This window comes from Balaenoptera borealis, assembly GCF_965194805.1.
Source record: "Balaenoptera borealis genome assembly, chromosome: 9".
Lineage (NCBI taxonomy): Eukaryota > Metazoa > Chordata > Mammalia > Artiodactyla > Balaenopteridae > Balaenoptera > Balaenoptera borealis.
Genome location: NC_138873.1, coordinates 44,467,607 through 44,483,849, shown reverse-complemented (window position 1 = coordinate 44,483,849; position 16,243 = coordinate 44,467,607). Strand labels below are relative to the sequence as shown.

Below are 16,243 nucleotides of genomic sequence, written 5' to 3'. Positions count from 1 at the left end.
GTTTGGGGCTGTATCTGGGGGAAGAGGTCACTTTTCCCTAATCCCTCAGCCTGGGAAATGATGGTGTACTTTCTTTTAATTTCTACAAAGATGTCATGTACCCATGTGCATTAGCTGCTCTGGGACAAGGGAAGAAAATATGATTAAGTAACATGAGGTTCCTCAACTGATGAGAATATTCATCAACAGCATGCTAATTCAGTGTCAGCAGTGGAAGGCATCTGAGAATGAGAACTTGAATGTTGACATGGCATACAGACTGAACTTGCAGAACACGTGAAGCTGGGACATAGAATTACTCAGTTACATCAGTGATACATAACATGTCAATAAGCTAAAAGAAGAGGCCTAACTTAACATGTGATTCTATTAAATTTTATTGTGCTAAGTGTTGAACAAACTATAATGCGTGTGGCTTGGGAAGAAGTGTTTTGGAGTGGGTGTGAAAAAGACGTTACTACTTCAGAGTTTTAGTAGATTGTAACATAGGAGTCAATAGGGTAATATTGCTGCCATAATAGTTCCTAGGATTTACTTGGGGGAAATACAGTAATTAGAACAAAGCCGTTAAACATCTGTGTTATTTGAACAAAACCTTGAACTCAATTTTGGGGATCAGATTTTGAGAGGAACAATGGCAAAGTAAACCACCTTCCAAGGGCTTTCAGAAAAGATGAGGAAAAGCTGATGGAGTTGGTAGGTATCCAGACAAATTGAAGCACTCTCCTGTGGAAATAATGCTAAATGCATCCTAGAAGACCCCAGAGGGCAGGATTGCAGATCTTTGAGTCCTACTATTTGGGGGGCCATTTGCAACAGGTGGATGTTATTCAGAAGCAGATGTCCAGGTCAATTTACAGCAAAACTGGGGGCAAAGGGGAATAAAAGACAGTGGGTACTGTCTCCTTTGAAGATTTCTTAATCCTGGTTGCACATTCTGATCACCTGGGAAGAGATTTTAAAATGCTGATGCTTACATGTTAGCCCTAGAGATTCTGATTTATTGGTCTGGTGTGGGGTCCCCATTAAAAAGTATTTTATCAAAGCTCCCCTGCTGATTTAATGTTCTAGGTTGGAGAACCACTGAGTTAGATGACTACTTATCTAGAGGTTAAGTAAATCAAACCAGATGCTTTTACTAAGGTCTCTTCCAAATTTGGGAAGGTAAGTGTAAATGAACACTTACGGGTTACATACTACAACTAGACACTTTCACAATGAATCTTCTCTAATAATTGAATTAATATATGTAAATTTCTTAGCACAGTATCTGGCATGTAGTAACTCAAATATTCGATATTTTTACTGTATCCTCTCTATAACTGTTCGATGGAGGTGTTATATCTCTACATTACAGATGAGAAAACGGAGGCTCTGAGGTTAGTTTTCCAAGTACCCTCGTAGTAAATTGCAAAATGAGGATTTAAACCAGATTAAACTAGTTTTAAGTTCTAGAGCCCCTTATCTCCTCCACAGTCCACCTCTAAAACATCTGGAAGTTTATGCAAATTAGTGGTTTACTTGAGTGAACATTTAAAATATTTTAACAAAACCACTTCCTCTTGACCATTTTGTAAGGAATTTCTCTCCAAATGCAATTTCTGAAAAAAAGAAGCATGAAAGTCGACATCCACATTTCTTTCTAACGTGGCCTGAGGGAAACTACTCTGTAGGTCTTGAGATCCTCTGAGGACGGGAAAATGGTTGGAGGTGGCCCTTCAGAGCTCAAACAAAGCACGGGAGAAGCAAGGGAGAAAAGCACTGCTCTCAGGTAAAACACCTCTAGTGCTAAAGAATGGATGAACATCTGTCACTTCTGTACCGCCCAGCTCTGGCAGGTTAATTACAAGCCAAGGCTGAGGAAGCCCTGCGGTGACGGCCCTGGTCTTATCTGCCACTTTCCTGAGGCCAGGTTGGATCAGGCTGTGTGCAATGGCTGCTTGAAGAGAAGGCAGGAAACTTCTCCAAAGGGGCTGTGGCTACTAAGGTTGCAAATCCTCCACCTGAAAAACTCAGACGGATGAGGGGGGAGTGGGGGTCTCCCTCTCTCTCTCTTTCTCTCCCTCGTCCACCCAGGCCTAGGAGATAAGGTAAATTAAATTTCCTCTTGTGCGTTGTATATATCAAATGTTCTGTTCCTGACCCTTTACCTTTGATTAACATCCGTTCAGTTTGCAGGGTTCAGTGCTTTTGGCTTTACTGTGTTTTGTTAGTACGGTTAAGGCGAGGACTGCTTCTAAATAGGTGATTTCCACCCTGCTGTCTGAGAAGAGAGTAAAACCGAATTCGGGAGAAACGGAGGGGTAACAATTTTGGAAAAGGCGAGGGGAGGGGATAACAGCCTCGGTAGTCAAGTTCTCAACGTTGGAGGAAAACGGTTCCCTCTCCCGGAGCTCTATGGAAGCATCAGCCCCTCCCCTCGGGCCTCCAAAAGTACCCTTCGCCTGGGGGCGATTCTAGAGTTGAACCCGAAGCGCGTGGGGTCATTAGAAACTAGAGCAAGTTGAAGCCAAAGAGGCCTGGCAGGGTAGGGGTGCGTGGAGTCGGGGCCCGAGCGGAGGGGAAGGCCGAGAGCCGCGAGTCCCGGGAGAGGAGGAGGAAGAGAAAGCGGCGCGGGCCGGAGGTCGGGGTCCGGCGGCGGGAAGGGGTCCCCGTTTCTCCCTCCCCGTCCTCGCCTCCCGGGGCGCTGGTGACGTTGCGGTTTCCTCCTCCCTGCAGCTGAGCCTCAGCGCCCGCCGCGTCCCGCCCTCCTCCCCTTTCGCCCACACCCCACCCGCCCGCGCCGGCCCGGCTCGTAGTAGCGCCGCCCGAGGCTGCAGCGGCGCATCCTGTGGCGCGGCGCCCACCCGCACCCATGGCGCGGCGGGCGCGCTGAGGGCTCGGCTCCGAGGGCGCCGGGGGCCCGGGCGCCCTGGAGTGAGGGGGGCCGGGAAGGGGTTCCGGAGCCTGGGCCCAAGCTGGGAGGCGACGCCCGAGAGGACGAAGCCGCGGCGGGGAGCGGTAAGCGGAGGGGCGCGCGAGTGGTGGGCAGGGGCGCGCGGCGGGCGCCGCTCTGGGCCCCGCGCGGCGCAACTTTCTTCCGGAGTTTCGGGCGGGTGGCCGGGCGCCGGCGGGAGGCAGGCGAAGAGCCACGTCCCCCGCCGGGCGCCGAGCGCCGAGCGCCGCGAGCTGCGCGCCCGAGCCCGGTTCCTCTGGGCTCCTGGAGGGCACGCGAGGCGTGAAGCCGGAGCCATGGGTTCCCCGGCGGCGGGGCAGCTTTGAGTCCCTTCCCAGCCCTCGAGCGCCCAGCGCAGAGCCGGGCGCACCATAAGAACTCAGATCACTTTCGGTGCGTCGGGTCCGGCCGGCCCAACAGCGATTTCCTGGACGGCCGGGGGGCTCCAGCTTCCCTCTGCCCGGTAGCCTGGCACAGCTTCGCGCCCTCCCTTCCCTGCATCTCCCCGTTAATTGGGGTGGTAGTGGTCGTGGGTGCCGATCCTGGCGCTGGCAGCCCGCCTCTGCGATTGTGGAAGCCGGGCAGGCACGTCCCGAGCCTCCCCCAGACGCTGGATTCCAGAGCCGCCCGGCTCCGCCGACACTTGGAGAAATTGTTGGTAAACCTCACTCCCTGGCAGCCCCTGGTGGTAGGGTGGGGCTGGGGCGTACTTGACTCACAGGCTGGGAAGCTCTGTGAGCAATGCCACATGGGCTCAAGATCTGTTGCGGCTGGAATCTGAGCTAAGTTTGTGACCCGAGAACGTCCTCATTTTCATTGCTCATTTGAGGCATCAGCCTCTGCTTAGGCTGGCGGGCATTAGAGCTGAAACCGAATCCATTGCTTAAAAAAAAGTAGGTGAGCCTCATTTACCTGGAATTCCTTAGATCAGGAAATGCCACTTTTAATTTCTGGGAATCTCCGTGTTATAAAGTTTTTTAAAACATTTTTTCATTAGTCATGGTTTAGTTAATGTTACATTAAATTTGAGAAGGGAGGTTCTCACTGAGAAATAGTTTCAAAACAGTTTTTTTTTTTCAGTATTTTATTTTTCACATTATAGACTTAACCTTTCAGGAATTTCCTTTTCTTCAGTTTTTAAAAATTTCTCAATAAATGATAAACCGTATGAAATGAAATATTATGTGCAATATTTTATAGAATATTCTGACACTACTTCTAAAATGGGATCCCCAAATTGTTCGTAATGTGCATGGAAGAAATAAAATACAGGATTATCTGAGTTATTTGTGTGTCGTGTACTACAAGGTCCCGTACAGATACATGTCCTTTTATGAAGTGTGCAGGTAAGATGTGTTCTAGTAAAAATGGAGAAGAGAAAATATTGAATTTGATGCCTCCATCATCTAGTGACCCCTCTGTGTGGGTTCAGCAATAAGTGCAAGACAGTGCTGGTTACTTAGGAGACATACAGAGGGATATAAGAAACTGCCCTGGCTCTCCCCAAGCTCTTAAGGTAGAAAGGGAGAAACCATAAATAAGCAGCACCTGAGAGTTTGGGCTTGGGAAACATCATTTTTCATTAATTGGTATATGGTGTCAGTATCAGTGTCGTCTAGTTTTCATTAAATACAGTGGCCTACATAGTACATTTTTACATTCAGGTTAAAAAGTATCGATAGTACAGTTACCAAGTAAAATGGAATTCTCAAAAAAAAGAAATGTGGATAAAGAGGGAAATTTGCCACAGAATACGGTTTAGGCCTTTGTCACTGAGGGGATTATTAGCACCTTCCTGGTCCTGCTGGGTAGAAGCTGTTTAAAGTTCCTCCATCTGAGGTTAGGGGCCTGGTTATGGAAAGACACTGGGTAAGAAGTTAGCTAGGTTTGCCACATGAGGTCAGGACCATCATAATACCTAACGTTTGTGTGTGCATCTACTTTAGTGTTTATAAAATTAGTCCACAGATTAGCTAATTACAGGTTTTCAATGATATTTGTTTTCCAGTCCAATATCCCACAGTGCAGCCTTGATCTGGTGGTCATCCAGGAGGGAAAGTTCTTAACTTCACAGATGTTGCCCTGCCCTTCCCAATACCTCATTATAAAGATTTTTTTTAATCTCTGAAAAAGTGTTTTAAGATCATAGATGAAAATACATTCTGCAATTAAACAAAAAAATATTTGGTTATACATTTCTTGATATTATTTGTAGCAGAATATTTTGGTATTTATTTCTACTTGCCTTGGATTACACTAAGGCATGAAAGAAATTACATGTTCTTGAAAGAAATTACATGATATCTACTCTATTATGATTTCAACAAATGAATGGACAGGAATAAAGAAAGATACATTTAAATTTGGGTTTTAATATATCAGTAACCTTTGTGTTCCAAAGGGGTAAAGAAACTACTAAAGGACTAGTATTTTGTATTTGCAGCATGTATTAAATATTACTTGTCATTAGCACATTTGAGTCCTAGATATAACACATTTTCTTATCCTTTTTTCACCCTCCTCCATTTAAAAAAAAAAAAAAAAGAAATACTGTTATTGTCCTGGGATATGTTTGTGGCAGGCCTTTGAGGAGATCAAGAATGTCTGGTCGAGGGAACTCCATCATTATAGTGGATACTTTTATTCCATTTACTGAGAGGGGCTGGATCTTTACTATTACGAAGGAGTGGGTAAGGCAGAGATTCCATGTCCAGCAACCCTTCTGAAATAATGGGTCCAAGCGGAGGGCAGGACAGTTCTTATTACTATATTATAAAATGCCTTAGGGTTTTCTCATCTTGGAATTACATTATCTTCACCTACAGTGATTTGTAGAATAAAACTCTTTGGTGGTCACCAAATTACCAGTAGGTGTTTAGATGACACAATGTAATCCTCTAAACCTGAGTCAGTGCCCAACATGGGAATTAGGCAAGCGTATAAGCCCAGAGTACCAAAAAGAAATTATTTTCCAGTAAAATTCATATGATTAATTAAGGGCAGAATGGAAATAGAGATTAAAGTCCTAGATTCCAGAGGCACTGATCCATGCTTCTATTTGGTGATAGCAATAATTAGAAATGGATGAATTTCAAAAAGTCTTGCCAACTCTAATGCCCAACTCTAATAGGAAATTATGTTTTAAAAATTAAACTTTGCAAAAAAAAAAAAAAGGTTGTGATGAACCTAGGGGCAGGACAGGAATAAAGACGCAGAGGTAGAGAATGGACTTGAGGACACGGGGAGGGGGAAGGGTAAGCTGGGATAAAATTAAAGAGAAGCATTGACACCTATACACTACCAAATGTAAAATAGATAGATAGTGGGAAGCAGCTGCATGGGACAGGGAGATCAGCTTGGTGCTTTGTGACCACCTAGAGGGGTGGTATAGGGAGGGTGGGAGGGAGACGCAAGAGGGAGGGGATATGGGGATATATGTATACATATAGCTGATTCACTTTGGTATACAGCAGAAACTAACACAACATTGTAAAGCAATTATACTCCAAGAAAGATGTTAAAAATCAAACTTTGCATTAAGTGGATAATATTTTTAATTGAAGCAATTTTTCTTTAAAGAAAATCTTTTTATATATGTTAGTTAATAAATGTAGTCCCAAGTTCTGACCCATCTAACTTTATTGTTTCACAACTTCTAGTTGCATATGGAAGAGTGGTTTGGTTAGGGGATGGTGGAGAGATATTGCAGGGAAGAATCATAGTGGAAAGAAAATTAGAAAGTATTGTGGACGCGATTAAGAGGAGACACTAGCGTTAATAAACTCTTACTTATGAATTCACATACATTTAGACAATTGAAGGAAGAGTCCTTGATAGATCATACAGCTACATGAATGCTTGCATTTTAAAACTGCCTAGTAATTTAATATTTTTTCAAATAATTCTAATCTGATATTTTAGCCTAGTGGAAATGGAGAGTGATGTAGAGCAGGTGTCTTATCCTCATTTTAGGGGTGTAGAAATAGAAATACCGTGAAAGTAAGAGACTTGTCCCTCATTTTTTTTTTTTTAATTTATTTTATTTTTGGCTGCATTGGGTCTTCCCTATTGCGCGCGGGCTCTCTCTAGTCGTGGCGAGCAGGGGCAGCTCTATTGCAGTGCGCAGGCTTCTCATTGCAGTGGCTTCTCTTTGTTGCCTCTAGGCGTGCGGGCTTCAGTAGCTGCGGCATGCGGGCTCTAGAGCGCAGGCTCAGTAGTTGCGGCTCACGGGCTTAGTTGCTCCGCGGCACGTGGGATCTTCCTGGACCAGGGCTCGAACCCGTGTCCCCTGCTTTGGCAGACAGATTCTCAACCATTGCGCCACCAGGGAAGACCTGTGGTCTCTCATTTGCAAGTAATTAGTGGTCTACCTTAAACATGAGATTAACCTAAATGGCGTATGTAATTCTACTTTTCTCCTTTATGACTCCACATTCATATTGTTAAAGACTCTTATATTTCATTTTCCTACAGATCTAATTTATTTTCCCGCTTACTACTCATTACTGTCCCTGAACTGTCAGCTCCCTGGAATGCTGATGTGCTTCCCAGGCTTCTGTAAACTGGCTATTTACAGACCCTCTTCCCACAGCTCTCTCCTCTCACTCTGCCTGTCTCTTCTCATCCTCGTCAGGATTCCATCCTGGGGCTCCTTCTAATTCCCACAAAACCCTAGGCTCATTGCTCAGCTCTCATTAGCTGGCTTGACGTTTTTGGGTGCTTTACCAATTGTGTTGCTTCCTTCTGCTTGTCTCAGCAAGCTCCAGCCTGCTGAGGGTGTGGATTTCAGATCCTCTGTCAGATGCCCAGAAGGGTATAAACCTGCAGGAGGTAGAATATTCAGAGAGTCTGTTGAATATCACAGAAAATAAAAGGGAATGATTTTACTTTGGGAAGAGAAGAAAAGATTGTTGAGGCCATCTGTTTATTTCTTGAATGGAGTTCAGTCCTTAATTCCGAATAACACTATGAATTTTGATGTGCTTTAAGATTACCACTGAATTTCCTTCTATTTGTTTCGACTCCCTTGGGGTGTTCCATAAACATGATCTTGGTTAAGTGTTGTCATCAAATGTTAGTAGGTAATTTCTGAAAGAACAGAATTTGCCTCTTTTGTAATATGTAGAAGCTATAAACATCCTGATAATAAGCATGATTTGTTTTGGCATTTTATATGTGAGAATAGTTATAACCATTAGGTAAGTGTAGTCCTGTTTTTAAAAATATAGCAAAAGACATGTATGCAGTTAACTCTCAATTACACATATGTGACGTATCCATTGTAGGTGGCCATCTGCTTTGTCCTAGACAGAGTCAGAGAGAGTTTGCAACTGAGGGTATATATGTGTCTGCATGCCGGAAACATTTTTTGGTATTATTTATGGAATTAATAGTGCCTCTCTTCTCCCCAGTTAATGTGGAAAACAGTAGGATAATCATAGTAAAATTCCTTGTGTGTGTTTACATTCGTGTACATGATCTTTCAGTAGAAATTGAGTAGATCCACACTCATTTAAAAAGCTGTCATTTAAATCTTTCCATTTGAAATATTCATTGCATACACAGATGCCATAGGGTTGTGAATTTGTTGATTAAATCAAGGATTTTACGTTTTTCTCATGTGTAACAAACTTAGCTACTAAGCAATAGGCATTTAATGTGTGCAGATGTTATACCACAACAAAGTTGAGTCAGCATTTCATACTCTTAAAAGGAATTTGTAAAGGAAATGGGCTCACCAAGCTTGTGGGTCTGTAATATTTTTATTGATGAAGTACACAGGCAGTATACTGGCTTTACTGTGGGGGTCTAATTGCTATTGCAAGAAAAATGGGGATATTTGTTAGCAATTCCTGAAGTGGGAGATAACAACATTAGGTTGGTTATATAAGTCTTAGTGTAAAATGTAGTAATCTGTAGATTATGTTGTGAATCTGGTAGAGATTACTCATGTAAAGAAATAACAGACTACAAATTGACACCTTCATTTAGAGTAGTCCTTTACGTTGAAGTATTGAAAGGGTTATTGCATTTCTAAAGTTAGCTTACATCCAGAAAGTTACGTCAGTGACAAGAAACTCAAGAATTGCATGATAAAAATCATCAAGTAGTTTAAAAATGTTTCACGCCAAGGTGCACTCAACACCCTGACACCAGGTAGAGCAGTAGTAAAGGTGGCCTGGCTGCAGGATCGCACCGCTTACCTTCTTTACAGTTGTGACTGTCAGCTTTTCTTCTTGACACAGTGCTGTTTTTGTTGTTTGGCTATATCTGAGGACAGACTATAAGTAATGGATTTCTGGAATTCCACAAATTCTGGTTAAGAGCTCTTCTTGGGGCCTTGGCAGTTGAATGATAATCATCCTAAGAGGTATGGATGGGGCCAGGCTCACCAGCCCCGTGGATAATCGGGCAGGGGCCAGCTGGACTTAGGAATCACCTGCAGTGTTTACACTGCTCCCATGGGGGGAATGGGCCTGGCAGGAAGGAAAAAGGAGACTGAAAGGGAATGTTGAACAGCTGTTTTCCATCTTCCCTGAAGAAAAGAAGAGGAAATCGCCGTAGTGCAGGCATCAAGAGGGATTTATGCTAAATACAGGGAAGTTTTTCTGAATGTTTTAACCTTTAGAATGGATTTATGAAGGAGGCCTTTGAGTTCTTCTCTGTTTAGAGAGGTTTAAGTGAGGTTGTCCAGAAGGGATGTTAGCATTTATCTTCTGGGGTTCTAATTTTATGACCTCTGCTCATCTGGATTTGAAAATCTTAGAAGTTAAAAATGACTTAATTACATGAATGTAGAAGAAATGGTCAGTTTCAGTGTTTGAAATGCAAGTTGTCTTTATAGTTTCTACTTAGCATTTTTATTTATTAGAGCAAAGTATTTGCTAACTGGTTAAATATTGATTCTATATAAGATTGCTTCAACCTTTCATACAGGTACACATTACAGTGTCTGAAAACTCCTCTCCTCTATGCTTAATCTGTTTTCTCCCCAAACAGGTCACTTTTCTCCACATTTCTTTTTTATTTTAGAAAATCTTTAAAAAGGTCTTGGCATCAGACTATGATGTTCCATTTGGACTTTCAGTAATATCTTTTACTTTTCTCTACCCCATTTTTTTCTAGTAGAACTAGACTGGCAACAGTGGTCACCTGAATGTATGGGGCATTCATTAGCCATGTGGTCAAAACATAGAGGTTGCCCATGTCAGAGAGAGTCTGGAAACTTCTCTCATATTCCAAACTTCTTATAGCAGTATTTTGGTTAAAAATAATAATAGCATTTATAGAAACACTGTGAACTTTGCTTCATTTTTGTTCAGGAAGATAGACTCTCTAGTAGAATTTTTTTTCCCCCTCCAGTTTTATTGAGATATAATTGACATACAGCACTGTATAAAAGTTAAAGGTGTACAGCATAATGATTTGACTTACCTCATGAAATAAGTTTAGTGAACATCCAGAATCTCATATAGATACAAAATTAAAGAAACAGAAAAATTTTTTTCTGTAGTGAGCCAGTTTTTCTACAGTGAAGTAGGAGTTTGCAGAAGAGGAAGGAGAGGAGGCCAGAATGATCCTTGCGGTAATGGATTAGAGCTGGAGACATAAGTGTGAACTCATGTTTAGCTTAATATCAGTACAGATGGTTAAATTGAGAATTGTTTATAGATACATGTATTATATATACATGGTTTAGTATACACGCATGTATTTCCTCACTCTGTCAGCTGCAAAGGCCAAACAGCAATGATACCCTGGTGGTAATGAGCACAGCTAGCGCTCAGTTCTTGGTTTTTAAAATCATTCTTCACAAAAGTAACCAGGGCTCCTTAGAGAAATGGCTGATTGTAGGACTGGGCAGGAAATATACAAGGTGATTCTGGAGCATCTTGCAGTGGCAGAAAATAAGGAAATGTTAAAAAAACCCCAAACCAAATTATATTCAAATTTTCTTATCTTTTACCTAATATCCTATTTCTGTTCCAGGATCTCACCCAGGACACCTTACAAAGTCATGTCTTCTCAGGCTCCTTTTTTCTGTGAAAGTTTCTCAGACTTTCCTTGTGTTTGAAGACCTTGACAATTTTAAGGACTGGTCAGGCATTTTTATAATGTCTCTCGAGTGGGATTTGTCTAGTATTTTTCTCATTATAATACTGGGGTTTTAGGTTTGGGGGAGGAAGAACATAAAAGTAAAGTGCCATTTTCATCACATCATATCAAGGGTACAGATCATAAATATGACTCATCATGGCTGATGTTGACCTTGATCACCCGGCTGAAATAGCGTTTGTCAGGTTTCTCACTGTAAAGTTATTCTTTTCCCCCTTGTCCATTTTGGGAGGAAGTCACTATGCACAGTCCACACTTAAGGAGGGGGAGGTCACGCTCCACTTCTGAAAGGGCAGGGTATCTACACCGAACATTTGGAATTCCTACGCACAAAAGATTTGTCTTTTCTCCCTCATGTATTTATTTATTCAATCATTTTTATATCAGTATGGACTCATGGATATTGTTTTTATACTTTGGGTTGTAATCCAGAACTATTTTATTATTTATTTTGTTGCTCAAATTGTTTCAGCTTTGCACGTTGGGTACTCTTTCAGTTGGCTCCTTTGTCCCTTTGACATACTGCGATCTAGTAGAATTAATTCGTGGTTTCAGACCAGTTGTGTTTTTTCTCAGTAATAAAATTAGGCAGGACTTAAGATGTAATCATCTTAAAAGCAGGCTCATACCGATGCCGCAAAAGGTATTGGAAAATGCACACTTAGCCAATATTGGGTCAGTGGGTTTGGGGGATGCCAAGAAGTGGAGCCCAACAATGTCAGTGTCTTTGGCAACTGGAATTAAATGTTTCTACTTAGTTTCACAGCCCATAGTTTTAAAGCAATTTTGAAATGTTTTTCACAATTACCTTTCTCAAAGGAAACTGGTTCTTGGAATCACTGAAAAGCCTGCAGAGTTAACTTCAGTAAAAGTGTCTTTTGGTGTCTCCCTTAGTTGTGAGGTTAATTTCTTTTCTTCCTCTGTCTTTAAGGTAAGTCTTTTACAAGTAAGAGCCTGTTGGTTCTAATGAGAACCCAGGAGGAGTAGAGAGCAAGATAAGAATCGATCTGTTATTTTTATGCAGTAGTTCAATTTATCCTTTCTTAAACTCTAGTGTGAAATTTTAAGATCCACCTTTTTTTCTAAGGAAACCAGTATTGTTCAGATTAGATTCATCTTGTTTACCACATGCTCTGCTAGATTTTCACCATTACAGTTTTTAGATTTCCTGTGACTTGCATAGAGTTATTCTGTATAAAATTCAAATTAATAAATGGTATTTGAGTATCTGCTGTGGGAACTTTAAAAATTCCGTTTCAACTCTACTTGTGAAATTTAATCTGGCAAGTTTTAGGATAAGTTGGACCACTTTCAGTATCTCTTTCTTGGGGAAGAAATGTGTTGGCAGTATTTATACTACTAAATTGCCATAAAATGATAAATTCTGTGCCTAAAGAAGTTGAGTGGAGCTAGAAGTATTAGGGTGGTTATGTAACAGACCCTTCTTTGTGTGTTTACATCCTTTTTTCTTGTTGGTGAAGCCACTGAAGTTTGGTTCAGTGATTGCAAGTTATAGAAAAGATAAATCTGTGTTACCAGAAATGAATGCTTTGATATATAACTTTTTTCAATGTACTTTTGAACCTGGAAAGTCAGATGAAAGAACGTTCTACTTTAGCAATAGAAATACTGAAAGGATTTAGTCATTCAGCAAGTACTTGCCAGGTACTTCTGTGTTTGAGGGGACGTCTGGGTGGAGGCAAAGAGGGGCGGCATGCAAAAGAAATATGACATGGTTTCCAGCCTTCAGGAGCTATAAAATCTGGTTGGAGGATAACTGAATATGAAACTTTATGAGAACAATTAAGTGTTGAACAGAGACAAATGCATGCAGCAGGATTTCAGGAAGGAAGATGTCTGTGAGGCTTACGTGGGCAGAGAATACTCAGCTAGGAAGGGGAGAGTGAATTGGGCCTCAGAGGATTTTATGCCAAAAAGGGGAGGGGAGAAAGCGTTGCAAGCAGAGCCCGCCAGCTCAGCAAAGGCACAGGAAGAGGAGTGAGCAAAGGAATGGGGTGGCTGCCAGGTCAAGGAGAACTTCTTAGAAAAATCATGGGAATTCACTTGTCTCCTTTTATGACATTCTCTCTCCTTTCATCCTTACCTTCTTTGTATACTCTTTCATTCTTTTCCACAAATATTTTTGAAGGCCTGTGTTGCATGTAATCATTGGTGCATGACACCATAGGGAAGACAAAGAAGAGTAAGACCCCTGCCTTCCACCAGCTTATACTTGAGCAGGTGAGATCTGCCTCAAATCCCTTTTGGAGCCAGAGAGGACTGAAACAATAAATGTGAGAAAAGAAGATAACAAGTACCTTCAAGTAACTCAGTATGCATATTGACTCCTTTTTAGGGCCCAATTCAGATACCACCTCCTCAGTGCATCCTTCCTTCTTCAACTCAGCCGCAAGTATTAACTTCTGTAAATTTAAGTAGTACTTTGTAATTCTCATGCAAACTTACTCCTTTTTCTTTCTTTGATTTTTTGGCTTGTGGGATATGAGTTCCCAGACCAGGGATCGAACCCATGCCCCCTGCGATGAAAACACGGAGCCCTAACCACTGGACCACCAGGGAATTCCCTTACTTCCTTTTTCTTTAGTGGTTTGTGTTAATATTTTCTTTCTTTTGCCATGCTATACGATGGCATAAGCACTTTCTTGGTTGACATCATCCCTGAGTTCCCAAAGAGTATTGAGCAATGCATATATGGGGCCATAGGGGAGACCACTTATGGATGGAGTTGCTAGGGAAAGTCTCATAGATAGCACTGTGTTCTTTGAGAAAGGTATGCGGTTGAAGTGGAGCCCGTAGAGGGAACCCCCAGAGAGAGTAACAGAGGGAATCAAGGACAAAAATATGAGTTGTGCTCAAGCAAGGATGAACAGGTAAGTGTGAAGGGAGAGTTTGTGTAGGGAGGAAATGAATGATAATGTTGAAAAGGTGGGCCAGAACTAGACTGTGGGAGCTCTTGGAGGAGAAAATTGTTCATTTTGCTGTGTGTATAGAGGCTCTTGAGTAAGAAAGTGATATGATGATGGTGATTAATTTGGGAGGAACTTTATGGTTTACAAAGATAGTTATATCATGGGTAATATTAGCAGACTGCCTAGGTTTATATCTTGGCTCCTTCACTTTCTGTGTGACCTTACTTATTATGTCTGTGCCTCAGTTTCCTCAGCTGTGAAAAGGGGATGATACTAGTATCTATATTATGGCACTGTGGTGAAGATTAAATGAGTTAACCCATATGAAGTACTTAGCATACTTCCTAGGGCTTGGTAAGCACTCTATGTGTTTATTGCTTATAGCAGTCTTTGGTGTAGATATAATAAGAATTACGATCCCTACTTTAGAAATGAGAAAATTGTAGAGCTAGGACTATGTATAGTTTGTTAAGGCTGCTGTAACGAAGTGCCTCAAACTGGGTGGCTTACACAACAGAAATTTATTGTCTCACAGTTCTGGAGGCTAGAAGTCCAAAAGCAGCTTGTCAGCAGGATTGGTTCCTTCCAAGGCCATGAAGGAGAATCAGTTCCATGCCTCTCTCCCAGCTTCTGGTGGTTTCTGTTGATCTTTGGTATTTCTTGGCTTGTAGATGCTTCACCCTGATCTCTAGCTTTATCTTGACATGGCATTCTCCCTGTGTATGTGTTTCTGTCTCCAAATTTCCCCTTTTCATAAAGATAACAGTTGGATTAGGAGCCCATCCTACTCCAGTAAGATTTCATCTTACCTTAATTATAATTATTATATCTTAATTATATCTGCAATGACCCTGTTTCCAAATAAGGTCACATTTTGGTGTATTGGGTATTATAACTCCAACATATGAATTTTTGCAGGACCCAATTTAACCCATTACAGATTTCAAGTTACATCTTTTGAGCCTACCACAGTATGCCATGGTGTGTCAAAAGGATTGTAGAAAAGAGGAGGCATCTGTGGGTTTATATGAGAAATAATCAATGAGCTGTCCACGGCTCTTCTATCTCCTCTTTGTATGGACCTGCACTGTTCCCTGAACAGCCACAGCAATGGACATGTCGTGGTCGGCCTTGGGATATTGGTGTGCTCCCTGTGTCCTGAAAGGATCTTTTGTGTTTCTTCTTTCTTTTCAGCATGGACTTTCTGTGACTTCTTTCCATTTAGGATTAGAGATAAAGACATTAAGAGAAGTTTAGGGACATTATACTTGTACTGGATAATTTCAGTTTTCTCTGTAAATGTGGATGATATGTCACCGTCCCAAAGTATAGGTGATAAAGGAAGAACGGAATGCTTTTGGAAAGAGGCAAAAATCTTAAGTTTCACAGTAAAGATTTTACTGAGGAGTTAGCTGGAAATGAATAAGTGGGTAGATATGCATCTGAGTGATGTAAGATAGAAGTTGATGCCTCCCAGGTTTATAGTAGGGATCGAGGTAGAAAGGGCAACTATGATTGAGGTTCCGGAATCACTGAGGGAGTTAGAAATATCCCCAAACAATAAAAATGAGCTGTGAAGATTAAAAAGAGTACAGAGACAGATAGTGATTGCAAGTGATGAAAGTGCCAGGAGAGTCACCCCTGGCGAGTCACTGAGAGAACTAAGGTGGCCCCAGGAATGGAAGAGGCTAGCTCCCATCTTGCTTATGGCTTGGGGAGAATGGCATTCGGTCTCCATGGGAGAGCACAACAGAGGATGTATCACTGAAAGAGTCAAAGTTACTTCACAAAATCTTTAATTTGGAAGCATCTTAAGTGATCTCTGCACCCTCTCTTGCCCCATTTAACTCAGGAATCACCCGACAGGAGGTCATCTCATCACCATGTTCATTTAGGACAAGACATGAGAAGAAAGTCTAAGACAAGATTAGTAGAAAAGGACTTTTCTCCAGCATGGATGAAGAGAAGTCCGTCGGGTTTGACCAAAAGAATAGCGAGGTAAAATCTGGCCATGAGCAGAGATGGGGTGAAATAGGTAGGGTAGATATGAGAGGTATATTCCTAGATGAGGACCTGCAAAGAATGGGGCTAACACTACCAGAGTAGGATGCTAAAGACAGAAAAAAAATATAGTTAATTCACCAATATGAGGATAGAGACACCAAGTTAAACGTTCATGACCTTGAATATACACACAGACACAAATGTTAAATATCTGGCATTTCAGGCTCTGAATTGGGGTGTTTCAGGCAGGAGCATGTTT

At 41.8% G+C, this 16,243-nt stretch overlaps 1 protein-coding gene across 4 annotated transcripts in view; it reads left to right on the top strand.

Moving 5' to 3' along the window:
• The first annotated feature begins 1,612 nt into the window (after positions 1-1,612).
• DSE (dermatan sulfate epimerase) overlaps positions 1,613-16,243 on the top strand; it is a 69,575-nt gene continuing 54,944 nt past the window's right edge. The window contains exon 1 of one of the 4 annotated variants that reach the window (XM_082404723.1): positions 1,613-1,771. The gene's annotated coding sequence lies outside the window, so the exon portion shown is untranslated. Of the gene's footprint in view, positions 1,772-2,512; positions 3,001-16,243 lie in introns of those variants that run through there. The other 3 variants (XM_082404729.1, XM_082404725.1, XM_082404722.1) reach the window with 3 other exon arrangements.